Source organism: Glycine max, chromosome 6, assembly GCF_000004515.6.
Source record: "Glycine max cultivar Williams 82 chromosome 6, Glycine_max_v4.0, whole genome shotgun sequence".
NCBI classification, from domain to species: Eukaryota; Viridiplantae; Streptophyta; class Magnoliopsida; order Fabales; family Fabaceae; genus Glycine; species Glycine max.
In genome coordinates, this window is record NC_038242.2 from 39,662,978 (window position 1) to 39,688,549 (window position 25,572).

Here is a 25,572-nt window from a genome sequence, read left to right on the forward strand (position 1 = left end):
GTAATATTAATGATGCCAACAAAGACGATTTTATAGAAAATGCTTTAAAAAGTTGCATACAAAGATGGTTTTTTGTTCAACCTGTCGTCATTCCATTTACAGTCAGACTCTCACTTAGTTACTCACTCACCCTCACACACTCACATTAGTGTATAGAGATTAGAGAGAGAAGCCTAAACTAAAAGCCTTAAATTCCACCGTCGCCGATGGACATCGATGAAGACCTCGACCTCAGTGACTTCGATCTCGACCCGGCCAATGCCGAAATCCTAGAAGAGCTCAGCGAAGACATTGTGAAATACTAGTGCAACAAAGCGTCGATGCTCTTCTTCAACGAGTACCATCACACAGATCAAGGCGGAGAGGGAGTGCGCAATCTAAGGAAACGGTGTAGTGCGTTGTCGATCAGCTTGTTGCAAGAAGCCACCGAGGAAAGCTCTGATGCCGCCACCATTTGCGTCATCCATGCGTTCCTCATCCCCTAGCAAAAAGCAGCTCTACGAGTAAGTTTTTTTTCGGTTCCTTGCTTGATTTGCATTTTGGAAATGAATAGTGGTGGTAATTTCCCCAAATTTTACCTTGGCCTTGAACAAGGATGTACTCTAATTCAAAAACACTAAAGTTTAATATGCAACCTATTTATTTATCAGATAATATGTATTTGATACAACCTATTTAATTCCCCAAATTTCCAACTTCAATGCTTGCCAATTTCAATTTCAATATATCAGATATATATATATGTATTTAATACAACCTATTTGTTTATCACAGAAGAAGAGGCTAGCTTCGAGCTTCAAGCTTCATTATGCTGCCAAGGAGGTAACCATGGCATTTGGTGAAGGACATATAAAAAGGTTTTTGGCTCAGTTTTTGTCTACCTTAACTCTGTTCCAAACAAATCCCAGTTTCGATCTCTCTAGTCAGATGATGTAGAGCAGGTATATATATATATATATATATATATATATATATATATATATATATATATAACTTATTCTTACCCTTAACTACACTAACTAGTGATAATTTAGTATACATTATTTGAGTTAAGTGAGTATGTTATGACACAATATATTATTGTTCTTTGGAAAATCAGTTATCCAATGAAGTGAGAAGACGACCTTATGATTTCATTGGATCAAAAGATTTCCTTCCACCCAATCAATGGGGAACAGTGGGAGGATGACTACTAGTCCAAGATGGGTATAATTAAGAAGTGTAAAACATATTAAGGTTTCATTTGTTCAAAGCCGAAGTTACCTGATTTTTTGGGTTCAAGATCAAGTTCCTCCATTTCCATCAGAGACTCCTATAGCTATTGTTGAAGAAGAATTTGGAAGTCCTTTAGCTAGCGTCTTTGATCATTTTGAGTATGAACCAATAGCTGCTGCTGCAAGTCCTAAAGGTATTTGTATCGGTAAACGGGGCCTGCATATAGTCATATCAAAACTAAAGTTGAAAATATATAATATAAAAATCTAAATACTAAAACACCTAATTATTTTAAACATCATACTAATGATATCTCTCTTTTTTTTTCCCATTTTTCTCTTCTTAAAGTAACAATGTTGCGCATGATATATTATGGAGCATAGTTGGTGCAAATTCTAAGTGTATCATGAGTTTAGATAATGTTGATGAGAATGATTTTACAGTTTGGTTGAAAGTCGTGATGCTAATAGGTTGGAAGGGAAAAAAGGGAGTGCTTGTGATTGTCTGCAAAATAATTTAGGTTGAAAGAATCATAGTAAGCACGCTGCATGCATGGCACTAGCTGACCTAATGTGTCTGAACTTTGTTGCTTAGGATACATAATTTTATGTTAATATTTATCCCCTTGTGATGATAGGCCTGTTGTGCTAACTTGTGTTTCTTTTCTAAGACCTCATGTGTTGGTGGTTTTGGCTCTAACGCTTACATGTAAAAAAATTAATGGGACTGCTAACATGAATGCAATTAGAGCAGCTTCAGATCAAGGTAATTGAGGAATTCACACATCTATTCTTGATAATCTAATTTTTAAAGCATAGGTCTTGGAAGGAGCCCTCACAATATTGAACCTTAGGTTGTGATCTTTGGTAGCAGATATTGGAGTTTTATAATTAATATTCTTATTGCCAAATGGTACTAGTACTAATGTTAATTGTATTACCATTCAAGTTTTACTACAATGACTACTAGAAGTTCATTGACTAATGTCTTTAGTATTAGTTGTCTTGAAATATATATATATATATGGACCAACAACAATATTCAATTTTTCAGGTCTTATTTGTTTATTTCCTAGAAAAATAGTTGCCTCTTAAATGCAAGGATATTCTTTCTTTCTGCTTCCCTGGAGGCTTAGAGGTTAGATGTGTGCTTAATGAACCTCAATCTTTTTTTTCCTTCATTTTCTATGTCAAAATATTATCATTATTATTAATATTATAAAAGCTATATCTAGATGAAAACAGAAATGACTTCAAGCATTGAGTTCTTTTACCCCTAAATTGAGAGTAAAAATAAATGTCAATGAACTTGTAGCTTCATTGGCACTGGCCCCATCTGTAAGACTGGGGCATTTGTTGACGATGTTAGAGGTTCCATCTTCTACTCACCTGGGGTGTAGCATAAGACATAAGTGGTTAAATTAAGTGACTAAATTATGTTCTTCAAAAGGTATTGCTTGTGATAACTGCTAATTGTGAGTATATTTAGGGGTTAAATTATATAGGAATTTGAAATTTTTCTCTCCTAATTTTTCCTTTTTGAACAAATAATTTTTAAATTAACATCATTTAAGTTTTTGTGCAAAAAATATTAAAAGTAACGAATTTATGATGCTTAGTGAGTAAAATAAAGCCCAAAAAAGCAAGATAATTCAGGAAGACAATAACAATTAAGGAAAGCGAGCTAATTAAGGAAAGCAGAATAATTAAGGAAAACATACTAATTAAAGAAATCATGACTAATTAAGGAAAACAAGCTAATTCAGGAAAATAAAGGCAGGCTTAGTGCAAGAAGCCCGTTAATCTGCAACTATAAAAGAAGAAAAGAGAATAAGGAAAAGACACACAGAAATTCCAAGAGAATACAATTCCTTATAGAAGACAAAGGCTAGAATAGAGAAAAGCAAGCATTGAGAGTCATTCCTTCCCTCCATTCCCTTTTTATCTTTTCCCCCTTTACTAAATATTCCCCTCTTGCGATTATAAAGCCTCCATGACAATGAGAGGCTAAACCCCCTTTGTTGGGAACTTAGCAGCCAACTACTCTTATGTAATTTCTCTTCTTATCTATTTAATAATATTACCTTTGCATTATCCTTTCTTGTGCTTAATATTATTGCTTGTGGCTTAATCACCCGTTTGCATGGTAAATTTTAGGAGTAACGTTGGGAAACATTATTTTCTAATAGAACTAGGAAACGGTATCTAAATAAAGTCATCACCAGGGTTAGGTTGATTTTTGTTTAGCTTATTATACATCTCTATTCTTAATGCAATTTACTATTTTAGCACTGCAAAGGGATTTGGGAGAGAAAATAGATAAATTAGGTTCTCTCATGCAGGGGACCAAAGTTAGAGTATACTAGTAGATACAGGTGTAAATTGGAATAATTATAAATAGAGAAAAATCATTAACATTACATCAAATACTAGCTCTGGTAGGCTAAGTTTTCAATATTCTCATCTTCTGAATTTACCTCTACAATATTATTGGGTTCTCTAATCTTTCTGTTTTTTAATTTAAATTCTTGTTTGATTTAATTTTATGTCAATTTAAATTATTGTTTTTCTACAACATTTCCTAATCTTTTTCTTAATCAAATATTCATCTACATAGTACAAACAAAGTCTCTATGAATACGATACTCGAACTTCTATTTTAACTTTACTACTTGGGACGAATTGGTGTATTTACCAATCCTTCAACAACTTGTTGTCCTGTCAAAGGGAAATCATATATTAGAGGACCTTGTCCATTTTTTAAGCATGCTTATTATATTTAGTTTGTTATTTTAAAACAAATTTTATTACTTTGCTTGCATTACTGTTCCAAAACATGCTTCTTTATTCAAAATTATCACTAGTGGGTTATGGTTTCAAGTAAGTCAATGATATATTCCTTAAAGATATTTAACATGACCTATGATAAATTATCTGATCTTTCTTTGTAAAAAAATATAACATAATTAAATTGTAAAATAAAGACTAAGTAGTAAATATAAAATTTGTGGAAAGCACTAATGTAAATTGGTGACTTTGAAACATTGGTATGCAAGTTCAATAGTTTCATTTCATCACTTCATGGATGACTCCATATCAATATTTAGAAGAACTTTTATTATATTGTACTTGTAGCCTTGTATTTTGTGATTAAGGATTATTCAAATTTCTGCTTATGTCTTTATTTATGTCTACAATAGGCTGTGATAGCTTCTCCTATTTGAGGAGAGTTTCTGATAGATTGCTTGATGAAAATTTTGGAAGGCAAAGGTATCATAGTGAGTCACAAACATTAGCTTTTTTTTTCAAGGATCATCTTAGTCAGTTTGGATTTTTTTTAGATATATAGTGTTGGTTATGTCATGGTTTGAGTTGTGCTAATTCATTCTAATGTCCTTTGAGTGCAGGTATTGCACGGTGAACCGCGCCATTGGGAATCCCCCCAAGGTTTATGAACTTGACATTGACACAGGTAGTTATCTCACTTGGACTCAGTGTGATGCATCATGCAAAGGTTGCACCCTAGTAAGTTTTCCTTTACAAACATTCTCAACTACTTTTACTTATTTTAATTATTATGAATGATGATTGATGATGTTCATTTCTTTAATTAGGGTGGTTTTTCTAGCCTTGTAATCGACAATACAAACCACATGGCAACCTTGTGAAATGTGTGGATCCCTTGTGTGGTGCAATCCAATCAGCACTAAGCCTTCCCCATGTTACCACAAATGTGCAATGTGACTATCAGGTTCAGTATGCTGACCAAGGATCTTCTCTTGGTGTCTTAGTCTATGATATTATCCCACTTAAACTCACTAACATAAATTTAGCATGTTTCATGCTTGCCTTCAGATGAGTATTTTCAAAATGCAGAAAAACAAAAATCAAAATGTACCTCCAGCCATTGCCATGAAAGAACTTCCTTGTTTTGGTTCTTCCAAGTTGTCACTCTTTCTCTATAAATGGTGTATCACAAAAAATTAAAAGACGTGAGCTCAGGGACCAAATACATGTGCTATATTTAGGAATTCTACCATCAACAATGCATTTAGTAGTCATTACCACTCATTAGTGGTCATTACTGTGGAAGCAATGTCTTCCATGGTTATTTTGATGATGCCAATGATGCCAAAGAATCAAGAGTCAAGCAAATTCCAAAGATTCAAGAATGAAGTTTTCAAAAATGAAGTTTCAAGAATCAAGATTCAAGAATAATCAAGATCAAGATTCAAGATTCAAGAATCAAGAGAAGAATCAATCAAGATAAGTATTAAAAAAAATTTCAAAACATTGAGTAGAACAAGAAGTTTTCACAAAATCATTACCAAAGAGTTTTACTCTCTGGTAATCGATTATCAGTGTTTTTAAAACGTTAAGATTTTCAAAATTCAAAATGAAGAGTCACATTTGTTGATGTGTAATCGATTACACCTTAATGGTAATTGATTACCAGTGACTGTTTTCAAAAAATTCATTTCCAAAAGTTACAATTCTTCAAGTGACTTGTTTCAGAAGATTCTTTCAAAAGTCATAACTTTTTAAGTAATTAGTTTTAAAGGAATTGCTAAGAGTTACAAGTTTTAACTTGAGTCATCAAGAAATTATAAATATGTGACCTTGGCATGAAACATTATTCATTGATCCATCATCTCTTTCAATCATTCTATCTTTCAATCTATCTTTCAACATCTTCTTTCATTTCTTTCTACAGAATTTTTCTGATTCATTTTCTCTTCATCTTTCTAAAAGTTTTTGTTCAAAACTTTCCCTTCCAAGAAAAGTTCTTTGTTCAAAAACTTGTGCTATTCATCTTTTTCATTCTCTTATCCATTTTCCAAAAAGAATTCGCCAAGGACTAACCGCCTGAATTCTTTTTGTGTCTCTCTTCTCCCTTTGCCAAAAAGAATTCGTCAAGGACTAACCGCCTAAATTCTTTTTGTGTCTCTCTTCTCCCTTTTCCAAAAGAACAAAGGACTAACAGCCTGAATTCTTTTATGTCTCTCTTCTTTCTTTGCCAAAAAGAATTCGCCAAGGACTAACCGCCTGAATTCTTTTTGTGTCTCCCTTCTCCCTTTTCCAAAAGAACAAAGGACTAACCGCCTGAATTCTTTTGTGTCTCCCTTCTCCCTTGTCAAAGAATTCAAAATGACACAGTCTAAGAATTCTTTTGATTCTTCCCTTTCCCATAAACAAAAGATTTCAAAGGACTAACCGCTTGAGAATTCTTTTGTTTCCCCATTCACAAAGTTTTAAAGGACTAACCGCCTGAGAACTTTGTTTTAACACATTGGAGGGTACATCCTTTGTGGTACAAGTAGAAGGTACATCTACTTGGGTTGTTGTGACTAAGAACAAGAGAGGGTACATCTCTTGTGGATCAGTTCTAGTGGAGGGTACATCCACTAGGTTGTTCAAAGAGAACAAGGGAGGGTACATCCCTTGTGGATCTTTGCTTGTAAAAGGATTTTTACAAGGTTGAAAAGAAATCTCAAGGACCATAGGTCGCTTGGGGACTAGATGTAGGCACGGGTTGTTGCCGAATTAGTATAAAACTCTTGTGTTTGTCTTCTTCTTCCCTACACTATTTAATTTCCGCTGTGCACTTTAATTACCGCTTTTACTTTTGGTTAAGTTTATATTTCTATTCTTTACTTTGTTAACAACATAGTAAAAGCCTAAGAAGGGTAGATTTTTAATTAGTAAAGGTTCGTTAATAATTAATTCAACCCCCCCTTGTTAATTATTCCGAGGTCACTTGATCCAACAATTACCACCCATTAGTAGCCATTTAATATTTGGCTTCTCAATTCCAAAACTGATGACTCAATGATTATTACATTCTTCCACTTGGTCCAAACGTTTTGACTCAATGATTAAAACAAGTCAATGCTTAATCTTCTTAAGAAATGAATATACAAATCATAGTGATAGTTCCTCTTATAACGAGTAATATCATCCATGTATTACAATATGCTCAATTTCCTAAGCAGTATACTCAAAGTGGTAATAAAACTTTATGAATAAACCCAATGTTTATTCTTGGTCCAAAACATAATTTTTCTCAAATAAATCAATGTGCACCTGAATATGAGAAAATATCACAATATAAAAGTTTCAACTTTAACCTGTATGTATACAATCATAATGTGGAACCAAGTCTCATTCTTTCTACATGATGCTTGAATTTAAACGGTGGCATGCCCTTAGTTAAAGGATCAGCGATCATCAACTTAGTGCTTATATGCTCAATGACCACTTTGTTGTCTTTTACTATTTCTCTAATGGCTAAGTACTTAATGTCAATGTGCTTACTTTGACTTCCACTTTTGTTATTCTTAGCCATAAAGACAGTAGTTGAGTTATCGCAGAAAATTCTCAAAGGCCTTGAAATAGTATCAACTATCTTCAACCCATAAATGAAACTCTTAAGCCATGCATCATGTGATGTAGCCTCAAAACAAGGGACAAACTCCACTTCCATTGTAGAAGTAGCAGTCAAGGTCTGCTTAATACTCATCCATGAAATAGCTTCACTAGCCATCATGAAAATGTATCCAGATATTGATTTGCGAGAATCAACACAGCCAGCAAAGTCCAAGTCTGAATAACCAATCACATCTAGATTGTCTGTCTGTCTATACATAAACATGTAATCTTTGGTCCCCTAAAGGTACCTCATCACTTTCTTTGTAGCTCTCCAGTGGTCAATACCTAGATTACTCTGATATCTTCTTAACATTCCAACTACAAGAGCAATGTCAGGCCTTGTGCACTCTTAAGCATACATGAGGCTTCCATCAACTGAAGCATAAGAAATATTTTTCATTTGTACCCACTCAAATTCATTCTTTGGGCATTGGTTCGATACTAAAAATTATACATTTAACATCGCTAGGTTAACATCGATTTTTGACAAAACCGATGTTAACACAAACACGGTGGCATACTTGTAATTAAGACAAGTTTATTAACATCGGTTTTTAAAAAAACCGATGTTAACATGACGTAGGTAACATTGGTTTTGTCAAAACCGATGTTTATGATTCTATGTTAACATCTTTTTTAAAAAAATTGATGTTAATGAGCCTATGTTAACATTGGTTTTTTTAAAAAACTGATGTTGTGTTTTTACTTAAACTTACAAACTAAAAGCCTTCTCTCTTCTTGTGCTCATCAGTCTCTCGCAAAAGCACCCTCGTGACTACCATTGTCCCTGATCTCCCATGCTCAGTCTCGCAAAGGCACCCTCAGGCCGCCGTCATCACTGCCATTGTCCCTGACCCACGACGTTGAGTCTCGTATAGCCACCCTCAGGCCGTCGTCGTCGTTGTGATGCTCACCCCACCCTCGTGTCTTGGTAAGTTTTCTTGCTTTCCTTGAACGACCTTCGTTGCTCACCCCACCCTCAGGTCACTGCCATTGTCTTTGAATGAGCTTCGTTGGTTTCCTTGTAGCCATTCCATTGGCACGAAAGCAGTCTTTGCTTGTCTTTGTACTCGCAATCACAAGGTAAGTTTTTGTTGTGCTTCCCATTCTATTAACTTCCCTTAGTTATAACTTCCCTTAAACTGAGCTTTTAACTTCCCTTAGTTGGTCGCAACCTACATTTGATCTATTTAGGAAAGCTGTAGTTTGACTATTTGAAGCTTCAGATACCCTAAGACTAGGCTCAGGCCCTTTGATTTGCACTATATCAGAGGTGAGTGAGCCTATTGGCAATTACCCCTTTATTCTTAGTGATTATTATTTGTGTTGTTGTTGATGAAGCTTTGTTGTTGCAGCTTTAGGAGTTGTAGTGGCTATTTCTTTCATCCACAGAAGGAACATTGCAGGTAAAATCATTCTTTTCTTCTGTAACATTTCACTAAACATATGGTAGTATAGCATGGGTTTGTTCTGTACTTGTTGTCTGTATTTATTGAATAAAGTTTTTGCTATTTGTTAATTCCCTTAACAAGTGTTGTTATTGGTTTATATTCAGAGAGTTCAAATGAAATTTACCAATGTGAGGACTTGGTTGTTAAATGATGTCTTTAAACTTTAACACCTACTTTTTAGTTTCTGCAAGTGCATCCTTTGTGGCTTGACTTGAAAAATAAGTACCCCTAGATAGATGAAAGGTAGAAAGCCATGGTTGAATCTCAGTAAGGAAGCAACATGTTGAATCCTATTTTGAGACATACAACTTGTGTGGAAAGTGTAATTAGCATTGTTCATGGATTGTCCCGAAGCTTAATCATAATTGTCTAGAAGTTGCATGATGTGCATAACATTACATGAGAATGAGTGGTGAAATTTTTAGGACTAGCCATAGGAGTTAGCAACCCTTTCTCCACTAAAGTAGAAATTCCCCTACTAAGAACCTCTTCTACAACGCAAAAAAAGAAAAATGGTTATGTATCACGTTTGTCATTGTACCCTTTATAGTTTATCTTTATATTAAATGAACCATTAAGATTTTAAGAATTGCACACTGAGAAGTTTATATGAACTCCACAATTCTATAGGCTAAGTTATTACATGGTTGTTAGTCCATGCAGTCTGGTCATATGAGCATTAGTAATGTTACATAGTTTGGTTGAGCATAAGCCAAATTACTTTGCTGTAGTTGAACTAGGTTAGGCTCTGAGTTCTTCTAATGCCATTACTCATTAGCTCTCAAAGGTTTATTTTCTACAAAATGTGATACATATCCTTGCTGTGGCAATATGGGCCATGGCTAATTGCCCTATGCTTTTTATTTTTAGGTTATCATTTACTATTGCTAATTGGCCTTGTTGTGGTAGCTCTTTGATTATAGCAACTCCAGGTACGTACATACGGACTAGTATGTATGTATGTGTGAGTATATATATATATATATTATCACACATTACTGTTTTGACTTTTTTCCAAGTATTTATATACACATATACAATACCATACTTATATATACATGTATATGTGTAAAGCACATTCTTACGTTGTTTTGAATCATAATTCCTAGCTAGTAGTGGCTGTAGTTTATGTATGTTGTGCTGTTTTGTGCTCACTTGAAATCTGCACTCACATCATTTTAAGCAGAGATAAATGTCAACTTTTAGAATGATTTGATTTTTCACAAGTGTTTACTGTCCCCTTAATCAATCCTGGCCTTGAGTGGCATGATGGTAAAAAGCAGTAGCTAGAAATTCATCAGTTTATGTTCCATTGATAGGATTAATAGTTGGTGATAGGTGTCCATCAATTATTAGTTAGGATAAGTAAAGCTTAAAGTGGAATAATCCAACATCCATCAAGTTTGTAAGTTGTACACCTGAAACACTATATTTAGTAGATTAGAGGATAGTAACACTTGGTTTTTAGTTCCTTTGCCTGATGACAAGCACTGCAAAGGTTGCAAATGGGTAAACTATATTTTGTAAGTTGTATACCTCTAAAGTTCCAACAACAGATTTCAAATCCAAATCGAGGCACTTCAGCTACACATTCATTCACAGTTTTAATCATAGCTTCCAATAGTTCAAATGCATTAATACTGGATAGTGTCTGAACCTCTTTTTTAGTTACAATTGAGACATTTTCATTCTCTAAACACTCAACAATATCCTGCTGACAATTGCTTTGACACTCCAACCTATATAAATAACATATTGAAGAGTACAACTCAATCACACATGATTAATTGTAAGTATGAATAAAATTCAATATATAGCTGCAACAAATAGACTGATCAATTGTGCACTCCAAAAAAGAAGTTATATTCACAAATTGATGTTGGCTAATAAGCATTAAGTATCACGTGACCACATATTAAGAAAATATAATGAAAAGAGAACACCATAAATTTGACTGTGGCTCAATTTCAGTAACCTAGTGGTTAGACCCTAGTGGTTAGACCTTCATTTGTATGCTTGTTTGGTTTTCCCTTCAATCTATTATTCAGTTTTTTGTCATTATTTTGTTTTTATCTTGTCCATTTCTGTATTCCCTCCTTTTCTGCAAGACCATATATGTGTTTTGTTGTATGGTTCATCATTTAGTATGTTTGGTATTTTTCATGACTTCGATCTGTTGTATCCAGTCTTGCCATCTATAGGCATTGTTATATTGACTCTGGGGGATAGATATGTTGTTTTATGTGATTAATGACTATTGTTATGCATATAGTTAATGTTTATCATGAGTGAACCTTAGATTCCCGTTTGAGATTCAATACAATGATTCTTGCAGACAACTTGCATTAATCGTTGTTTTGAATCTTGAATTGTCTGTTTGGACAATTTGAGAATAGTTATTTATTTTTAGTAGATTCATGTGTTAAGGTTAAGATTTCTTTGTTAAATTTGATGAAAGTTCGGTACAATGCATTTCTAGCTGTTCTCTGAGTGCATACTTGATTATCGAGGAATTAATCTGACCGATTTCATGTCGTGTACTTGGAGACCAATGCGAAATGCTGCCGAAATTTTGTCAAATTTAGCATAAGAGACTTAACCTTGATGTATGAAGCTACCATAAAAAATGTCATCCTAAATGGGATAGGGCCACACCCATAATCAAAAAGTGAGATTTTCATGCATTGAATGATTTTGTGAGTATGACGGAGTCATTATTTAGATGGATTGAAGTTGGATGAACGACAATCGCCTTAGCCCTGCATATGAGGAAGGCGTTGATTAGTTCTTGCTATTTGCTTCCGAAAGAAGTCAACCGGATGAGGACGAAAAATATTTTTGTCCTTGCATCAATTGTTTGAATGGGAGACGACAAATGTTGGACGATATACAGGACCATCTGTTGTGTGATGGGATTAAGAAGAATTACACCACGTGGATATGGCATGGTGAATTGACAAACATGCAGAGTAGGTCTCAATCTAAACCATTTGATGTAGAAATGGGAGATCGCTTAGAGGATATGATTCGTGATCTTGGACAAGAGTCTTTTCAACAAGCACATGCCCCTATGTATGATACATTGCAAACTGATTCAAAGAAGCCTTTGTATCTGGGGTGCAAGAATTCCTTAACACTATTGTCGACGGTGTTAAGTCTGGTTAATGTTAAGGCCAAATATGGGTGGAGTGACAAAAGCTTTAGTTCACTGCTTCAAGTTGTGCACAATATGCTTCCAGAGGAAAACATTTTGCCTAAAAGTTACTATCAGGCCAAGAAGATACTGTGTCCGATGGGTATGAAGTATCAGAAGATTCATGCTTGGCCAAATGATTGCATACTCTACAGACATGAATTTGAAGAAATGTCCAAATGCCCTAGGTGTGGGGTATCATGGTACAAAGTGAAGGATGATGAGGACTGTAGTATTGACAAAAACTCAAAGAAGGGCTCCCCCGCGAAGGTGTTATGGTATCTTCCTATCATTCCAAGGTTTAAGCGTCTGTTTGCTAATGTAGACGACGCAAAAGACCTTACATAGCATGCAAATGGGAGAAAGTGTGATGTAATGCTTCATCATCCGGTTGATTTGTAGCAGTGGAAGAAGATTGATTGTTTGTATCCGGATTTTGGCAAAGAAGCAAGAAATCTTAGGCTTGGATTAGCTAGTGATGGAATGAATCCATATGGCAATTTAAGCACTCAACACAGTTTATGTCCAGTTTTGCTAGTAATTTACAATTTGCCTCCTTGGTTGTGCATGAAACGAAAATACATGATGTTGTCTCTAATGATATCAGGCCCAAGACAGCCAGGAAATGACATTGATGTTTATCTAAGTCTGTTGATTGAAGACCTGACAAAGTTGTGGGACGAGGGGGTTTTGGTGTTTGATGGGTTTCAGAATGAGACTTTTCAAATGTGGGCAATGCTTTTTTGTACCATTAATGACTTTCCAGCATATGGAAATTTAAGCGGTTACAGTGTTAAGGGTCATCGTGCATGCCCCATTTGTGAACAAGGCACAAGCTACATACAACTGAAACATGGTAGAAAAACAGTGTACACTAGGCATTGATGTTTTCTAAAACCTCATCACCCTTATAGGTGATTGAAAAAAGAATTTAATGGAAGTCAAGAGCATGAAACTGTGCCGATACCGTTAACTGGTGACCAGGTCTTCCAGCGGGTTCAACACCTGAATACTATATTTGGAAAAACCCAAAAGAAGGAAAAAAGTAAAACTTGCATATGGAAGAAGAGGTCGATTTTGTTTGATCTTTCGTACTGGTCTGATCTAGATGTTAGACATTGTATTGATATTATGAATGTGGAGAAAAATGCATGTGATAGTGTCATTGGGACGCTCCTTAACATTCAAGGCAAGACGAAATATGGTTTGAATACTCATCAAGATCTAGCTGAGATGGGGATACGATCGCAGTTGCATCCAAGGTCTGATGGTAAAAAAATGTACTTCCCTCCAGCTTGTCATACTTTGTCCAGAAAGGAGAAGATAAGTTTTTGTCAGTGTCTGCGCCGAGTCAAAGTCCCACAAAGATACTCTCCAAATATTAAGAGCCTTGTGCAGTTAAAGGATCTTAAGTTGATAGGGTTAAAGTCTCATGATTGTCACGTCTTGATGCAACAATTGTTAGCCGTGGCCATACGAGACATTTTGCCTAACAAAGTCAGGTTAGCCATAACTAGGCTATGCTTTTTCTTCAATGCCATATGTAGCAAAGTCCTTAATCCTATGAACTTAGATGAGTTAGAAAATGAGGCTGCTATTATATTGTGTCAGTTGGAGATGTATTTTCCTCCTGCTTTCTTTGACATCATGGTTCACTTAATTGTTCATCTAGTCAGAGAAATCAAATGTTGTGGTCCTGTTTATTTGCGGTGGATACCCGGTTGAGCGATACATGAAGATCTTAAAAGGGTATACCAAGAATCTACATCATTCGAAAGCATTTATTGTTGAAAGGTACATTGCAGAAGACACCATTGAATTTTGTTCAGAGTACATTGAAAAGGCTAAACCTATTGGCCTTCCCGAGTGTTGACATGACGAAAGAGTGGGCGGTAAGGATTCAAGAGGACTGCATGTTATCACTCCAAGTGTAGAATATTTGCAAGCTCACATGTATGTATTAAATAACAGTAATGAAGTTTTGTCATACATACTTCAGTATGAAGGTTTAGTGAAAGAAAGTAATCCACAAATGTCAAAGAATTGGGTCTTGAAAAAGCATAACAAGACTTTCCTAGATTGGTTTAAAGAAACAATCTTTGCTGATGATAATGATTCTGAAACGTTAAGAAAGCTAGCAGATGGGCCTAAAAGAAATGTTATAACTTAGCAAGGATATGATATAAACAAGTATTCCTTTTATACAAAAGCACAAGATGAGAAAAGTACAATGCAAAATAGTGGGGTCACCCTAAGGGCTAAATCTCAACACTTCGTTAGTGTACATGATGACAATCCCTGTGTAGCTTCCATCCCTTACTTTGGGTTCATTGAAGAAATTTGGGAGCTTAACTATGTCAAATTTATTGTTTGTGTTTTCAAATGTAAATGGGTTGACAGCAACACCGGTGTGCGAACTGATGATGTAGGATTTACGTTGCCAGATCTAAACAAACTCGCTTACCAGAATGACCCTTTCATCATGGAAAAACAAGCTAAACAGGTATTTTATGTTCAAGACCCTTGTGATGAAAGGAGGTCAGTGGTTCTACACGGGAAAACAATTGGTGTTAATGTTGAAGATGATGATTCATAGCATTGATACTAATGTTAGTCCTTTGTCCACACAAATGTCACCTAACATCGTCGAATAAGAAGAAGCTGACGATGTTCATGCTAATCATAATGATCATGATGAAGGATAATTAATTAACATCGTCTAATGTAATTTTCTTATTATGTATTTGATTTCAGTCCATTTATGTGTTGAATAACTTACTCAATTTTGTCATAATGTTACTTAACTAATGCTTTTGTCTTTACAGGGAAATGGCTACTCCACCCAGCTCTCCTCCTTCTCCTCCTCCTCCTTCTCCTACTGATGCAGCATCACAATCACCGTCTAGCTTGAAGCGGACAAAAAAAGCCACACGGCTAAGATCATTGGCGATAGACCAGCTGGGGCAGAGAGACTCGTGGTCCATGTCGATCCTGCGACTAGGAAGGTCGACGGTCCCTACAAAAAGAAGTTAAGAACATATTTGGGGATCGTCGCTCGTGATAAGGTCAATGTGATATACGAGAATTGGAAGCAAGTCCCTGCTGCTCAGAAGTATTTGATATGGAAGGATATTCAGTTATTTTAGTTTTCATGTTGCATATTGTTTATCAGCCAAAATTTTTAATTTAGTAATAGTGAAACCTAATTTTTTGTTTGTCAGACTGAATTTGATATCCCTGAAACATCTGATGTTAAGACAAAAAAGAAAATACTTCAGATTGTGGGGGAGTGTTGGAGACAGTTTAAGTCTAATTTGACGTCGAAATGGGCACTTGCAGCCAACAAGGACAGTGTCGATGACACTGTATGCGAAAAATACAGCATTAGCAAGGAGAAATGGGCCCAATTTTGTCACAGTCGCAGAGACCCTTCGTGGGAGGTATCTACTTTGTCATTTTCATTGTTTTCAACTTTAAATTAACTTATTATAATACATTGTAATCATTAGTTTCATTAATGTTTAATTTTTGCAGGATATGCAGAAACAAAACACTGACATGGTCATTAGTTTCATCCAGAAGCAAAACACTGTCCCTCAAGTGTTGTCTCGTGGGGGTTATGAATATTTAGAAAAGAAGCTAATGGATGAGAAGACAAAGAAAAAACTGGAGGAAGCTACTAAATTAGGAAGCACTGACATGGTCATTGAAGGCATCCAATGCTTCATTTTTGTTATGAAGCAAATAAACATTCATATATCGTGAATAATCATCTATAAAGGTGATTAAATATTTCTGACCACGTGCATCCATATCTGGACAACAAATATCAGTATGAATTATTTCTAATATGCTTGAACTCCTATTAGCACCTTTCTTAGACATATTGGTCTGCTAATCCTTAATGCAGCCCACACAAGTCTTAAGTCAGCAAAATCTAGATTATTGAGAACCTTATCTTTCACTAACCTTTTAATCCTCTGAATGAAGATATGTCATAATCTTCAATGCCATAACATAGAGAAATTCTCATTAATATTACATCTTTTAATACTAGTTTGAACATGCATATTGAACTATAAGTGGCATAATTTTGTAAACCAAGAAGATAAAGACCATCAGACAAGATACCATTCCCAACACATTCAGAATTATAAAATAACTCAAACGGTGTGTCTTTAAAATTAAAGGAATATCCAAAAGATATGAGTCTGGAAACAGAAATCAAGTTTCAAGACAAACTTGATAAATAAAAGGTCCTTTCTAATTTCAAAATAAAGCCACTACTTAAAGTTAAAATGCAAGTTCCAATAGAGTCTACATGTGAGCCTAGCTTATTGCCTGATAAAATGCTTTGCTCACTTCCCACTGGTTTCCTTAGGTTTTGCATACCCTGTAATGAATTTGCAATATGGATAGTAGATCCAGAATCAATCCACCAGGTGTTAATATTAATACTAGCCATATTAGATTCATAACATGCTAATGAGATTGATTTACCTTTCTTCTCAAGCCATTTCTGGAATCTGGGGCAATTCTTCTTCATGTATCCCTTCTTCTTACAAAAGAAACACTTTGCCACCTTCTTAATATCAGCTTGAGGTGGTATTTTACCATTCCCCTTCTGGCTAGCTTGAGACTTAGCCGCTTTGTTCTTCCCACAAGTAATTGTCAACAATGCACTCTCACCATCTCCATTACAAGTCTTTCTTCTTCCTAAACACACATGATCATTAATTCATTGATAGATCATTTATCCTTATGTGTGTTGTAGGAAATCTTAAACGGCCCATATTCTTGTGGAAGGGTGTTCAAAATGAAGTGCACCAGAAAGGACTCAAACATATCAACCTCCAATTTCTTAAGTTAAGCTGAAATATCTCACATTTGCATTATGTACTCACGCACACCATTCACACTGGTGAGTCGGAGAAAGGAGAACTTCATGATCAGGGTGCTTGCTAAAGCCTTATCTGAAGTGATGAACTGGTCATCAATGGCCTTAAGCAAGTCTCGGCCTTTTCATGCTGGTTGACAGAACCACATATCCTGACCGAGATTTTGGTCTTAATGAACATCACGCTGAGCCGATTGGATCGCTCCCACCACTCATAGTGCAACTGCAGCTGGGCTACTTTCACCAGTGATTACAAGTGGTTCGTCTTTCCTTATAGCATAGTCTATGTTCATCCATCTCAATTGCAGAAGAATTTTCTCCTTCCATATCTTATAGTTATCTCTTGAGTTCGGGAACATTACATTAAATATCAAAAAAACTAAAAATTTGAGAAGCTGCAAAATCCAAAGGCTTATGTCAAAATTTGAGGCACATTAATCTTAATTGTATGTTTTACCAATGTAAACATACCAGAAAATTGAATCTTGTGACATAAAAATTGCCTGTGGGCTAAATTTTTAATTGAATAAGAAACAATTAAACTTTATGATAGAATAATCAAATTACATACTCAAATTCATGCTTTACGGGTACAAGAAAATAATTTAATTTTCTATCACAAATATTTACTTTACGATAAAATTGACAAATTATACATATCTCATGATTCCTATGGGTCAACCAATGTCATTTTATCCCAATTAATTATATAAATATAATAAAAATTCTTGTGGGATAAAATTCTTTATATAAAGTACAATTAATCACAACATTATGTCTAATTCCTTATACACTACTAGAAATATAATTTTTTACAACACATATTCTACGACAGTTCTTTGCGAAACTGCCTTAGAAAATAAGACGGTGGCATTTTTATAATTATTGTAATGAAAAATGCCTTTTACGATGCACATTCTAAGATGATTATTGAAAACTATCTTAGAATGTTATGTCTAATAAAATTTACGACAGGTTTTGGTAAAAGACCGTCTTAATTCCGCTGAAAAAAATTAAAAGCCCTATAACCACCTAGAACTTTGTTGCACGCTGCGAGAAGTAGTCGTACTCTACCTCGACATCTCTCGAACTTTCCTGGTTGGCCTCCGCGCAGTGAAAACGTTTCTCGAACTATGCCTTCCCTCGTGTAGTGAAAAGGTTTGCTCTGGCGTGCGTCACTCGTCGAAGCGCTTATGATTCTGTGAAGCCCTCCCTCGCGCCATCACCCTCTGAGGTTTGTACTTGTACCATGAGGGGTGGAAAAAGATAGATTATAAGAAGCATCTTAAGAAGCTTAGTGGTGTGCCCGTGCTTTTCATCCTAGGCAATGGTGGTAGCTTCAAATAGGCAAGGTCCTCTTTCTTCTTGTTCAGATTTAGTCAAAGTTGGTTTGCTTTTATGGTTAGTTTTTTAGTTTTGGGTTAAACTATTTCAGCATGTTAAAGAAATATTGGATTATTGTGGTCTAAAGCTGAAAACTGGAAAAATGTTATTGCGTGGTTTGAGTTGTTTTAATGTTTTGGGGATGTTCTTGAACATTTGAGGTATTAATTTCATTGGGAGTATGTTGGTTAGTTGTTATAGATTGATTTTTGAGTGGCTAGTGTAGTTATATTATATAGTATGATGACATGTAAACATAAATATGCATATCTAGTTTGCTTTTTTCAAAGTTTGAGGTATGCTCACTTGCTGGCCAAGGTTGCTGATTTGAATCTTAGATTCTAGGGTTACTTGACTCTCAGTTCATTCTTGAAAGGTTTTATAGTTGGATTTTGTGAAATTCCTTTGGGTAAGGGAATGTGGCTTCCTTTTCATTTGTGGAATTGAAAAACCAGGAAAAGAATGAAAAAAATGGAGAAATATGGCATAGATCCTATATGATTTAGGAAATTCACTATAATATTGATAATGATTTTCAGTTCAGTTATTTCTATCATTGCAATTTTATTAATTTGATCACTTTTTATACTATTGTCACCCAAAATTTATATTTCTATTAACATTTTCTGTTACTTTTATCCACTAATAGGTGCGATCATTGGCAGCAGAATCTGATCGGGCATATCAGAATGGCCCCCTTGAGCGTACATTTTACCAAGAAGCTTCCCTAAGACCTGAAGAAGAAGATGTAGATATAAATTTATCTAGTTTCCAATTGCCCAGCCAGTACACCAGCAGGTTGGACTGGTTTGCTTTCAATCTTGAAGGTGAACATTCTGCCATGGATGGTGCGATTCTGGAAGAGCACACTGAATATGTTGTATATGCTATACACAAGGTATCATTTTTATCATTTATTCTTTGATAAAGTGAGAGAGAAACTTTACAAAGAAAGCTAATATTATTTGATTTTGAGAAGTTAGTTACAGAGTTAGCTACAAAATAGGTATATATAGACCTTTGGACCTCTGAACTAAGCACACAGAAATATCTGTTAATAGAAACTAACTGCCTAACACTAATGGGGTGTTGTTAGCAAAAGCTAACAGCCCTTACAAATTGTTTTCACAGTTGTACAAACATATTACAAAACTATTTTCACAGTTATACAAACATATACTCCAACATTTATAGCTTATATCCAAGAGAAGAAAGTGAATATTGGATAAACATAACTAGTTTGTAATCTTAAATATTGAGATAGTTTATTTGTAGTTTGTAGATGACAGATTTATTTTGAATTGAACTTGTTATCCTTGTCATGCAGTCAGCCTATTCACACTAATGGTATAAATAATCTCAATGAACCGAGAATGTTGTTTCTTATTATTGATTATCAACATCATCAAAATCCAAAGAATTATGTGACTTGTTAGGATGACATAGTCAAACCCTTAGCTCTACAAATGTTCCTTTAGTCTTTCTATGTCTTAGTGCCAGTAAATTTTTTTTATTGATCCTAATTTTAGACCATCCTATGGTAGGAAATAAACCCCTTGGCTTTATTGACGCTCTGTATAACACTCCTCTCTGTTTTCAAGTTGTTCACCTTAGACTTTACAGTTCTAGGTTATGCACTCTTTTTTTCAGTTGGTGCTATCTCTAATGTTTGCTCTTACTATCTGGCTTTACTTTGCTCGAGTTTGGTAATTCTTGAAATTTCTCTCTCTGTTCAATGCTTATGATGTGGCCTTTCAGATTTGGGACCAATATAAAGTTTCTTATGACGCTGGAACAAGAGAAAGTGTTGCAGTTTCTGGGAGTTTGCCAAAAAGTGTGATATTAGTTGGTCATTCAATGGGAGGTTTTGTTGCTAAGGCTGCTATTATCCACCCTCGTCTTAGGAAATCAGCTGTTGAAACTGTTCTTACACTTTCAACCCCACATCAATATGTTTATTTCCAATTGTTTTTATTCTTGTTGTATTTCTATGTACTGCTTAAATGTTTGATGGGATACATGTATTTTATCCAGATCACCTCCTGTGGCATTGCAGGCTTCATTGGGTCATTACTTTGCACGTGCAAATTCAGAATGGATAAAAGGATATAAGGTTCAAACCACTAACACGGGACATTATGTGTCTGATCCAGTACTCTCTCATGTTGTAGTTGTATCTATTTCTAGTGCATACAATGATTATCAGGTATTGTTAACGTGTTTTCACCTTCCCCCTATATGCAGTAGATTTATCAGCAATGATATTTGATAGAAAAAAATGTTTTGTTTGTCTGTGCTTCAGAAGATTATTTTGCCTTATGCTTTGTTAAATTAGAATATTTTTCTTGATTTTGCATACCAGCCCTCTTATTGTATCCATTTAGGGAAATTCTTAAGTTGTATCTCCTTTTTGAGTTACTGCAAAAGTATTTTATAAATTGTCATCTTATGCAACATCTATCTAGAAAGGAACAATGTTAAATTTTGAGTAAATGTTGGTTGTTATGGAAATTGATCTTTTGTCATCAGACTATGGAAGTTCTAGTTGTACACAGTCACAGAATCACATTTCTTATTATGGAATTCTAGTTTTATTCAATGATTATCGGGTGTTGTTAATGTGTTTTCACCTTGGCATAATGGTTTAGTTTTTCTTCTTTTTTTTTCTTCAGGTACGGTCAAAATTAACATCACCTGATAATATTGTGCCCCCAACCCATGGCTTCATGATCAGTAGTACAGCCATGAAAAATGTGTGGTTGTCTATGGAACATCAGGCTATTTTATGGTGTAATCAATTGGTTGTCCAAGTAAGTAGGTTTATTCTTGTCAAGAACATATACTTTTGGTTCTTCTTTATGTGGTCCTTATCATTTATATTCTTATCTAGGTATCACACACTTCTTAGATTGATAGATTCCAGAACTGGCCAACCACACTACTAAAAAAAGGCCTTCTACATCGGTTCTAATAGCCTTTCTACATCGATTATAACGCGTGGTGGTAACCCAATGTCGTTGAATAACGACATCGGTTTAAGGACCGTCTTTGAAGGGAGACTTTTCTACATCGGTTGTGTAGCTATAATCGATGTAGAATGTGAGTTTTTTACATCGATTCTAAGGATGAAACCGATGTTGAATAGGTAGGTTTCTACATCGGTTATCAGTCAACCGATGTAGAATGGGAAGGTTTCTACATCGGTTATAAGTCAACCGATGTAGAATTGGAAGGGTTTTTACATCGTTTATCACTCAACCGATGTAGAATGAGGAGATTTTCTACATCATAACGCTTAATTTTAAACAGAAACAAATCTAGCTAGCAAGGTTGGTAACTTATTAATTATGTGTGTGTGTGTTTGGTCATATATCTATCAATGGTAGAGTATGGGCTTATGATTATACCTGAAAACTTAGGCCAGGCCTTTATAGCCACCATTGATTGTGGACTCAAATATAAAGGCAAGGTTGCTGAAATAGCTGTCAAGAACAGAAACCTCCTCTGTGAAAAACTACAATGAGGAAAAGACTGTGCCCCAGGGAAAATGAAGCTTCCACGAGTGTACCTCACAGATTTCACAGCTATGTCAAGAGCATCAGCCACTTCCACTATAACAGTAACCTCAAATATAATCATTTGATTTAGTTAGAAATCAACTAAATCAAATAATGTATGCATTTTATTATATTTTTATTAATTTTGCAATTATCATTTGTAATTCACTTTAGCAAAACTAATTCAAAAGCGCGTTTAACATATACCCACAAAATAAGACGAAACATATACCCACAAAGTCATATGAAACATATAAGAACAACCTAAGCAAGTTGAAGGAATAAATCATAATTCTTAAACTTGAAGGTACCCAGATTTAATTGGAGGCACAAAATGGAGAATGGAAATTGAAGGTACCTATATTTAATTGATTCCTAGAATCCATCCTTGAGCTGAAAAGACTTGAATTTTCTAGTGGCTGAAACCAACAGAGAAAGCATTACAGCAAATAAACTATGAAACATATTTTTAAATATGATTAATTTAATTTAAACAAAAAAGTGTACTCAATTTTAAATAATTTTAAAAAAGGAGACACGTAAATACATGTAACTTAAATACAATTTTAAATAATTTAACATATTTTTATAAATCAATTTTAAATAATTTAAAAATTTATAATTTAAAATTTTGAATAAAAAATTAAAACATCAAGTCAAGAAAGAAAACAAATAATATAAGAAAGTGTACTCATTACTTAAGAAATAAAGGAGACACGTAAACATGTAACTTGAATCCCATGCCACAAATATTAGGAAGAAAAGATATACCTTTTTATGAATTGTAATGGCTTGACTTTCAGTGATGAATAGTGCATGTTTGTTTTATCTGCAAACTCTTATTGTGTAAAATATATGAGAACATAAAAAAATTATGAAAAATATAATTTCATACGTTCCAATAAAAAAAAATTCCATGATGCAATAAATTGTTTATTCTGATATTGTGGACAGCCTGTGAATCACGTTGGAGTATTTCTAAGGTTGGATTAAAAGAAATCAAAATGAAAAAATTGATCGAAATCATCAACATTACTAGCCTCCTTCGATCAAACGGATTCAATTATAAACAAAGTCAGCCTGGAGAATGAACAATTTTCAATACCCAAAACATCTATATTGATTTTTTCCAGAATATATTACTTAGATATCATATGTTCCAGAGCATATATATTGAGAATATATTACTTAGATATCATAGGTTCCAAAACATATATATGTGTTGTGGCAATCAACAGTAGCATCAAAAACATTTATTAAGAATCACCTGCATAATTTTAGTATTGCGGTGGTCATATTCATTTCTGAAGGGCACTTCACCAGTAACTAAATGAAACAGAGTGAAGCAAGAGAAATTAATTAAGCAGTAATCTTATTACAGAGAAACTGAATTTGTATTGAAGTTTAAGGAATAAATAAAAGCTAGTAATATATATACCTCCGGGGCTCTATAATCAAGCGCACCACATGCAGAGTGAAGCAGCCCATCTTGCAAATATTGATTTGTTAACAATAACAAATAATTAATTACCAGCTAAATAATTTATTTATTTATTTGGCTATTTCTGTTTATACCTCCTCAGAGAACACATTTGGCCTCTGCCCTTGAAGAAAAAATGAGACTAAATTATCCAAAAGATAGTCACTAGTAGTGTGGAAAATCCAAAGAGAGCATGTTAATTTCATGATTAGACATTTTAATTTGATAATTCAACTACTTATAATATATGTGCCACTAGCACATGGAAATTGTTATAAGGAAGCTAATGTCATATCCCTGCCAACAGAAACAACAAGCTGACATCAATGATCACTGACAAGTTACCAATAAAAAATGGAAGTATATAAATTAATGCTAAACCTGAACAGGCTTTCTCCTCAGTACTTGGAAAGCCTCGACTCTCATTAACAGAAATCTTAGAAATTTTTTGGTCAATATGTTTTCAAGCTCATTGACTCACTCATGGTCAATATGTTTTCAAGTTGATCCCAAAAATACATGGTAATTAAATTGTTTTTAAATTGGATAAAGAACTAATAACTGACTTGCTTTAGATAGATATTTTTTCTAGAAAAATTAGGACCAGTACTGATATTAATTCTCCCTAATGTTGTAAAGAATAACGAAACAAGGATTAATAACAATATAATGTTATCAAAATGGATTTCAATGATATAAGTTAGCTAATGTCATTTATGTATGTCTACATCTATTTACCATCATGAAGAATCTTAGTGTCATTAGGAATAAACGTGTCTATAGTCATTTCCTGCAAAACATGCCTACAAAAAAACCAGTTTTTATCATTAACCATGTCAACCATTCTCCAATTCCAAGAGGTTCTTATAAAGTAAATGGTTTGAACCTTCCATTTTTTATATCAAGCAAATTTTCTTTAGTCAACGAAGGCCTGACATAATTGTTCTGCCGTGCCAATGCCATTAACAAAAAGCTGAAATAAAATTATCAATGATAAAAAAAAATGTCTGAGCAAGCACTAGTTATTATAATGACAAATTTTATCTTACCAATCCAGTTCAACTACAAAAGTTGCCACCTTTATCAAATGGGTTTGGAACAACAATATATGTGAAAACAAGTCTCTGGTGTGTGGTGATCGCCCTCTCCATATCTTGAATAAAAGAATTCATAAAAAAGTAAGATTTGCACCAGAGACCAAGTGTTATAATTTTGAAGGCAAACTCAATATTATCTATTTGAGTTTAGGAAGAAAATAACTACCTACATCACATAGCTCTTATACCACATAAGCTGTGTCAAGGAATTTCATTTTTTTTTTATTAAACTCTAATTTCTTACAACTCTACACGTAATATTACATCTTTATAGAGTGTGCCTATTTCTGCATTATCCTGCTTTCCAATGCACCTCAACATGACTAAACCAAAGTCATGGATTGGCATTCAACTGGATTTTAAATGGAGTTTTTTTCATTTCAAGGTTAGAGCATTCCTCTAACCTGAGTATATATCTAGATTACATACAATAGCAGAGCAACAAAATGACAAGATGACACAGATCGACAAGCCATACCTTAATCCCACTGTATCCTAAACGCTTGCCAAGACCACCGGCAACAAGAACAAAAGCAGTCGAGCTTCAAGTACACCTGCTTCCTCAAATTTGATGTAGCTCTCATCACCAAATGCCAAAGTCTCACCCGTTGGAACCTGGAAAATGATTACCACACGGTCTTATGCATTGCTCAACGGCTAAATCGAGAATTCGAATTTTATTACAATGTCATAAAGTTATACATTAGATGTGCAATGTCGAAAATATAAGCATATAAAAAACACGTTTGTCAAGACTTACGGAAGGTGTAAAGCCGTCGAAAGGGTTTATGCCAGCCTTAGAATCGGCCAAGAGCCGTTTAGCGTTTTTGATGTATGATTCCAGACCACCAGGGTAACTCGAATCGAGTTG

At 34.5% G+C, this 25,572-nt stretch overlaps 1 long non-coding RNA gene across 6 annotated transcripts; it reads right to left on the minus strand.

The window, feature by feature from the left end:
- Positions 1-10: 10 nt before the first annotated feature.
- LOC102668517 (uncharacterized) lies at positions 11-24,642 on the minus strand. 6 transcript variants are annotated; one of them, XR_005891818.1, is made up of 8 exons: positions 23,700-24,642; positions 23,563-23,612; positions 23,392-23,450; positions 22,896-22,953; positions 22,483-22,543; positions 21,975-22,191; positions 1,264-1,431; positions 11-481 (listed from the first exon to the last, which is right to left on the minus strand). It is a non-coding gene; the product is annotated as an uncharacterized lncRNA (long non-coding RNA). The 6 variants fall into 6 exon arrangements; XR_005891816.1 differs by having other exon boundaries at positions 21,975-22,049; positions 22,136-22,178; positions 23,563-24,642; XR_005891815.1 differs by having other exon boundaries at positions 21,975-22,049; positions 22,136-22,191; positions 23,563-24,642.
- Between the last annotated feature and the right edge of the window lie 930 nt (positions 24,643-25,572).